This window comes from Spinacia oleracea, chromosome 3 (genome assembly GCF_020520425.1).
Source record: "Spinacia oleracea cultivar Varoflay chromosome 3, BTI_SOV_V1, whole genome shotgun sequence".
Taxonomy (NCBI): Eukaryota; Viridiplantae; Streptophyta; class Magnoliopsida; order Caryophyllales; family Amaranthaceae; genus Spinacia; species Spinacia oleracea.
Window position 1 is genome coordinate 54,712,553 of NC_079489.1, and position 8,291 is coordinate 54,720,843.

General features: G+C 43.0%; 1 non-coding gene across 1 annotated transcript; it reads right to left on the reverse strand.

Moving 5' to 3' along the window:
* Positions 1-314: 314 nt before the first annotated feature.
* On the reverse strand, positions 315-421 carry LOC130470984 (small nucleolar RNA R71). Its single transcript, XR_008931692.1, has one exon. It is a non-coding gene; the product is annotated as a small nucleolar RNA R71 (small nucleolar RNA).
* Positions 422-8,291: the final 7,870 nt, after the last annotated feature.

Sequence of the window (8,291 nt, forward strand, 5' to 3'; positions counted from 1 at the left end):
TCATGCCTTCTATTGCGGTCGAGAATTTCAAGATCGAACCCCAGCTGATAAACATGATCGAGAGACACCAATTCGGTGGGGAAAAGGGTGAAGATTCTAATCTCCATATTCAGTCTTTCATTCAGTATTGTGCCACCATTAAGCAGAAGAATTTAACACCGGAGCAGACTATGGAGATACTCTTTCCATTTTCATTGAGTGGGAAGGAAATGCTATGGATTAACAGTCTCAACTGCGCAGCTATGAAAATCACCGATTAGAATTCCTTGTCCCTTGCGTTCTATGTTAAATATTTCCCACCTGAGAAGACAGCTCGTCTGAGGGGTCAGATATTAGGTATCTCTCAACAAGCAGATGAGAGTTTGTTCGAGGTTTGGGAGAGATTCAAGGACTTGCAAAGAGAGTGCCCGCACCATGGTTTGGATGACTGGTTCCTGGTTCAGCAGTTCTATAATGGTCTGGGTAATGAGTCTAGGTGTCTTTTGGATTCAGCTGCCAGTGGGAGATTTATGCAACTGGAGGTGCCTAGAGCTTTAGAGGTGATTGAGGAGATGGCCATCCATAGTGCCCAATATGGGAATCCTATATGTTTTGCCGACCGGGGTGTTAAGCATGAGATGAATTCTATTGAACAGCTTACTGCTCAGCTAACTGCCCTACATCACAAGCTAGATAATATACAGATCGCATCCTCCCAATCCACCCAACATGATTGTGTCGCTGCAATGAGTGCCCAATCTGCCAATGTCTGTAATAGTTGTGGGATGCAAGGCCATTATGCACAGGAATGCCGGAGCTCTATCGAACAATGCAATGCATTCCAGTCCTACAAGCAGAACAATCCGTACTCCAACTCTTACAATAAGGGGTATAAAAACAACCCCCTACTATCATATAGGAGTACTAATGTCCAGAACCCCCATCAGATTCAACACCCTCCATCACCACAACAACATTACCAACCACCACCACAACAGTCATACCAACCGCGGAGTAACTACAACCCGCAGCCTAGTGGACCACATGATTTTCCTCCACAACCTCAACCCACACAGCCTGATCCCATGCTTGTAGAGATGAGGAATATGATGTTGGAATTGCAGAGGTCTCTGAGCGAAAAGGATGCCAAAATCGATGCCCTCACTGCTCATAACAAGATCATGGATAAACAGTTGGCACAAATGGCTACTACTCTTGCCGAGAGACCCCAAGGTCAACTCCCTTCACAGCCCGTGCACAGAGAGTCTGTAAATGATGTCACCTTGCGGAGTGGATATGAGTATGACGGGCCGCCTGTGACTATTGAAGAAGAGGTTGAAGTACCTGTCAGTGGTGCTGTGCCAGTAGAAAGTGGGAAAGTGCTCAAGGAAAAGGAAGCTAGCACAAGGGTTGAGAAGAAAGTTGAGATACAAGTTCCACCTATCAAACTTCCCTTCCCTCATCGTCAGCTAAAGAACAAACTAGACAAGCAGTTTGGTAAGTTCTTAGAAGTGGTAAAGAATCTGCAGGTAACGGTCCCTTTCACTGAATTAATTACTCAAGTACCTGCATATGCTAAATACATGAAAGACATCTTGACTAGGAAGAGAGCATTTAGTGAGGTGGAGACTGTTGTATTTACTGAAGAGTGCAGTGCCTTACTACAAAATAAGTCTCCACCCAAGTTGAAGGACCCCGGGAGTTTCTCTATCCCGTGTAATATTGGCAACCTTTTTATTGACAAGGCCTTATGTGATTTAGGTGCCAGTGTTAGTGTCATGCCCCTGTCTGTCTGCACGAAATTGAACATGGGTGATTTAAAGGTTACCAACATAACTCTGCAAATGGCTGATAGATCTGTAAAGTACCCCCTAGGTGTTTTAGAAGATGTGCCTGTTAGAGTAGGTAAATTTTTTTATTCCTGTTGATTTTGTTGTGTTAGACATGGAAGAGGACAGGCAGATTCCTATTATTTTAGGTCGACCTTTCCTATACACTGCGGGGGCAATCATAGATGTCAAGAATGGCAAGCTGACTTTAAATGTGGGGGATGACAAGGTTACTTTCAATTTAACCCATGTTGCTAAGAGTCCTATGGTAGAGGAATCATGTTGTGGGGTCAACTTTTCTAATGCTTATTTCAATAATGAATTGACTCATACTAGCTCTAACCATTCTTCGAAGAAGGCGCATGTTTCAAATTGTTTTGCAGGTGGAGGTGATCGGAGTATAAACTCTTTGGCATGGGTTCGAAAGGAAGCACGATTTGATGATGCTGAGACCCGAAAGGCCGAAAGCTCGGTGAATGGAGGACACCGCATTCATGATAAGGGTCGTGATCTGTCACTTCCCGCACCACATAGCTCATCCAAGGCATTTGAATTGACACCAGATGACACCATCTTTGGTGCCCCCATTCGATGAGTTGTCGTGGCTCTCATCCCCTCCTTTTCGTTGTCTGCGCATAAACTGGGATTGTGTAATGGGGACATTGCATCAATCTAATAGGGGATGAGTACTTCACTATCCATTTATTGTTTTCTGTAGTGTACTTTTTCTTGCTTTCGTTTGGGTGTTTTAGTATAATTCTTGAGCAAGTGTGTGTTTCATTGTAGTTTTTGGTGTTAGAGAGGTGAGAAGAGGGTATTTTATGGTTTGGATGTTTAATGCTGTCCAGGTCTAAGGCTCCAAGTTCGCAAGAGTGGAATTAAAGCTGAAACAGAGCATTCTGCATTTCGCCCGACCCGGATCGGGCGAGGTGCGCCCGATCGGGCGCGTGTCGATTTTAGAAAAAAGGTCAAAAATGAAGGAAATAATGCCCTTGGTCCAAGTATGCATATAATATTAAGTCTAATAAATGCGGTTCAGTATTAATTAACAAGTTAATAATTCAGTGAGATCAAGTGAGCTGAATGCCTAGCTAGAGGCCGCTTCAGTTCAAGTGGAATTAATGATATTAATCCACAGCTTACTCTTGACTGAACCCGTAGGGTCACACAAATAGTACGTAAACGGATCAAGTATTTAATGGCATTAAATACTCCATCTATGGATATTCGGAATCGACGGATCTTGGTTTCAGTGGGAGCTGAGATCGTCACAAGCAAGAAATGAATACTCCGAAAACGATGATATTGCCGGAAACGGAAATATGGATCGTATCGGAAATATAAATATTATCCAAGTCGTAGATGTTGCCGGAAACGGAAAACATGGTACGTATCGGAAAATATTATCGGAAATGGAAATATTGCCGGAATCGGAAATATTGTCGGAAACGGAAATATTGTCAGAATCGGAAATATTATCGGAATCGGCAAATAATTCCGGAAACGAAAATATTAAATATTTTTTCGAAACGGAAATTAATTCCAGAATCGGAAATATTAAATATTGTTCGTATCGGAAATGAATTCTGGAACCGGGAATTTAATCGGAAGCGCATCGTACGAATTAGCATCGGACGAGGCTTGCTAGACGAAGGCCCACCACGAAGCCAGGCCCGCGCCCAGCAAGCCGAGCGCCCAACATGGAGCTGCCACGCCTCGCCAGGCCCAGCGCAAGGCCAGGCCCAACAAGGCCTTGGCGCGCGCATGCTAGGCGTGCTGTTGGGCTGCGAGCAACAGCTGCTCGTGTGGGCCGCAAGGCCTGCGCGGGTGGTACGATGCTCGTGGCCTTACGATGCTCATGTTCGTAACGAATCCTAATCCTATCGGAATTCGTGTATTGATTAAATCCTAATCCTAATAAGATTATATTTATTATTTAGAGTTCAAGTTGGATTCTAATTAATAAATCCAAATCCTAGTAGGACTATAATTCCTTTTCCATACCTCTATAAATAAGTGCCTATGGTCATAATTTATAGACACAATTGAAGTATTCTAAAGGTAAGATTTTGAAGAAAAATCAGCCATACACTTGCACCTAATAGCCGAAATTCCTAAGCTACCTTAAGGGTGATTCTAGTTGGTCAAGCTTAAGGCGGATCCGGACGTGTTGTGGACTATCTACGGAGGGACGACACTTGGAGTCCTAAAGACTTGTTCTTGTTCGGTTCGGGCGCAGCTAGGTAGGGCATGCAACAAAGTGTATGCATCTAAACTATGCTAAATGATTATGTGTAAATAATATGCTTTCCTGGCTTTATGGTTTTTCCGCATGATTTATGTTTTGTCATATGATACATATGACAATTCATAAATCATGCGGAAAAACCATAAAGCCAGGAAAACATATTATTTACACATAATCATTTAGCATAGTTTAGATGCATACTCTTTGTTGCGTGCCCTCCCTAGCTGCGCCCGAACCGAACAAGAACAAGTCTTTAGGACTCAAAGTGTCATCCCTCCGTAGATAGTCCACAGTACGTCCGGATCCGCCTTAAGATTGACCAACTGGAATCGCCCTTAAGGTACTTCGAATTTTCGGCACTTTATAGGAAATTGTATGACTGCATTTTGCTCTCAAAAACTCACTTTGAATACTTGAATGCTCGATGTAAATATGTGACCCTAGGCACCTATTTATAGAGTTATGGAAAAGGATTTGGAATCCTATTAGGATACTAATTTATTTAATTATAATCCTACTAGGACTCTAATTAAATAAACTAAATCTTTTAGGATTAGATTTAATCATATGACAAATCCCGGTAGCTTTAGGATTCGAGTAGCACACAAACACACACGCACGCACAGCAGCCCACGAGGGGCGTCATGCGCGCGCGCGCAGCCCACGAGCTCGCAGCCCACTGCCGCAAGCCCACACGCTGCCGTAGCCTTGGCGCGCGCTGGGCCTGCCTTGCGGTGGGCCTGGCGCAGCCTTGGCTGGTGCGTTTGTGGCGCGCTGGCTTGCTGGGCGATGGCCCGGCTTCGTGCTGGGCCTTCGTCTGGCAGGCCTCGTCCGATGCTAATTCGTACGATACGCTTCCGATTAATTTCCCGATTCCGGAATTCATTTCCGATACGAACAATATTCAATATTTCCGATTCCGGAATCAATTTCCGTTTCGAACAAATATTTAATATTTCCGTTTCCGGAATTATTTTCCGATTCCGATAATATTTCCGATTCTGACAATATTTCCGTTTCCGGCAATATTTCCGATTCCGGCAATATTTCCATTTCCGATAATATTTTCCGATACGTACCATGTTTCCGTTTCCGGCAACATCTACGACTTGGATAATATTTATATTTCCGATACGATCCATATTTCCGTTTCCGACAATATCATCGTTTCCGGAGTATTCATTTCTTGCCTGTGACGATCTCAGCTCCCACTGAAACCAAGATCCGTCGATTCCGAATATCCATAGATGGAGTATTTAATGCCATTAAATACTTGATCCATTTACGTACTATTTGTGTGACCCTACGGGTTCAGTCAAGAGTAAGCTGTGGATTAATATCATTAATTCCACTTGAAATGAAGCGGCCTCTAGCTAGGCATTCAGCTCACTTGATCTCACTGAATTATTAACTTGTTAATTAATACTGAACCGCATTTATTAGACTTAACATAGAATGCATACTTGGACCAAGGGCATTATTTCCTTCACAATCCTGTGACTAAGAAATGTCTATCAAGTGAACTTGAATGTCAAAAGTTGCAAATGGTCCCTGGTCAGAGTTTTCTATAAAGATGGACGCATAGAAAACGTTAGACGACTAGAATGCAAGATGACTAGTAGTTCTGTTTCTTGAACTATGTGGACATGGCAATGTCGTAATCATTTGCATAGATACTTACTTTGGGAAGACTAGTATCGGACAGACCTATGAAACTTTACTGTAAGAGATGAAAATCTGTCATAAGTAAATCTCATTAAAATTATTAGACACTAAATCCTCAATACCTGAGTGATTTGAGATTACTTGTTTGAGAACTGGTTACTTTGACGTTGACCAACCGTCGCACCGTAAGAGGAGGCTATAAAGGCAACGCTCAGGTAATCACCTATCAAACGAAGTCTAATCTCAAGATCGCAAGATTGGGATTGTCCTCCCATAAATCGGGATGAGATGCTTAAAAGTTGTACAAGGCCACTCGGAGAGCTAGAAAATGTAAAATGCATGGCCGTGCTCGGATGAATCATAAGCTATGATTATCTTTTTATTTGATCAGTTGAACTCTGAAACCGAGAAACACCTCTGGACATAATAAGGATGACAACTCTTACCTTATGTTCAAGAGCAAGCATCGAGCGATAAAGGAATTAGGTAATGCACACTTGTCCCTAAGGACAAGTGGGAGACTGAAGGAAATAATGCCCTTGGTCAAAGTATGCATATAATATTAAGTCTAAAAAATGCGGTTCAGTATTAATTAACAAGTTAATAATTCAGTGAGATCAAGTGAGCTGAATGCCTAGCTAGAGGCCGCTTCAGTTCAAGTGGAATTAATGATATTAATCCACATCTTACTCTTGACTGAACCCGTAGGGTCACACAAATAGTACGTAAACGGATCAAGTATTTAATGGCATTAAATACTCCATCTATGGATATTCGGAATCGACGGATCATGGTTTCAGTGGAAGCTGAGATCGTCACAAGCAAGAAATGAATACTCCGAAAACGATGATATTGCCGGAAACGGAAATATGGATCGTATCGGAAATATAAATATTATCCAAGTCGTAGATGTTGCCGAAAACGGAAAACATGGTACGTATCGGAAAATATTATCGGAAATGGAAATATTGCCGGAATCGGAAATATTGCCGGAAACGGAAATATTGTCAGAATCGGAAATATTATCGGAATCAGAAAATAATTCCGGAAACGGAAATATTAAATATTTGTTCGAAACGGAAATTAATTCCGAAATCGGAAATATTAAATATTGTTCGTATCGGAAATGAATTCCGGAACCGGGAATTTAATCGGAAGCGCATCGTACGAATTAGCATCGGACGAGGCTTGCTAGACGAAGGCCCAGCACGAAGCCAGGCCCGCGCTCAACAAGCCGAGCGCCCAACATGGAGCTGCCACGCCTCGCCAGGCCCAGCAAGGCCTTGGCGCGCGCACGCTAGGCGTGCTGTTGGGCTGCGAGCAACAACTGCTCGTGTGGGCCGCAAGGCCTGCGCGGGTGGTACGATGCTCGTGGCCTTACGATGCTTATGTTCGTAACGAATCCTAATCCTATCGGAATTCGTGTATTGATTAAATCCTAATCCTAATAAGATTATATTTATTATTTAGAGTTCAAGTTGGATTCTAATTAATATATCCAAATCCTAGTAGGATTATAATTCCTTTTCCATACCTCTATAAATAAGTGCCTAGGGTCATAATTTATAGACACAATTAAAGTATTCTAAAGGTAAGATTTTGAAGAAAAATCAGCCATACACTTGCACCTAATAGCCGAAATTCCTAAGCTACCTTAAGGGTGATTCTAGTTGGTCAAGCTTAAGGCGGATCCGGACGTGCTGTGGAGTATCTACGGAGGGACGACACTTGGAGTCCTAAAGACTTATTCTTGTTCGGTTCGGGCGCAGCTAGGGAGGGCACGCAACAAAGTGTATGCATCTAAACTATGCTAAATGATTATGTGTAAATAATATGCTTTCCTGGCTTTATGGTTTTTCCGCATGATTTATGTTTTGTCATATGAATCATAACCTAACAAAAAATCGCCTGACAGGGCGAGGGACGCCCGATCGACTCCAATGGCGAGTAAATCGCCCGATTGGGCGACATTCCGACCGATCGGGCGGTTGTTGATGACGTCATTCCAAGGTCAGGGAAGGATTATGGGTTGGAAAAAGTCGAAGAAAATGGGCATTGCATTTCGCCCGATCCGGATCGGGAGAGGAGCGCCCGATCGGGCGCGCGCAGATTGAATGAAATTGATGAAAAGTCTCCACTTCCTCGACACTTCTTTCATCTTCAACCTCAAATTCTCTCTCTTCCTCCATTAAACCCCAACCTCCCAAAACTTCCAACCTTCATATCTCCCTCAAATCTCCACCAAATTCAACAAACTTTACATCAAAATCTTCCTCTCATCACCCTCTACAACCTATACCTAACCAATTTTAATTTCCTCCACTCTCCACCAAACCCCCAAATTCAACCAAAAACTCAAAAAAACCACCAAAAATTCAGATTTTAACCATGACTAGCCGACCAAGGAGGAGTTGCACCACGCAACCAAGGAACCAACATGAGGCTTCGTCTAGCCAAGCTTGGGAACCGACACCACCACCTCCGCCGCATGTCATTTTTGCTACGGAGTGGCAACGGGACCGATTCATCCACCTCAAAAAGAGGGAGATAATCCCCACTCGTTTTATATG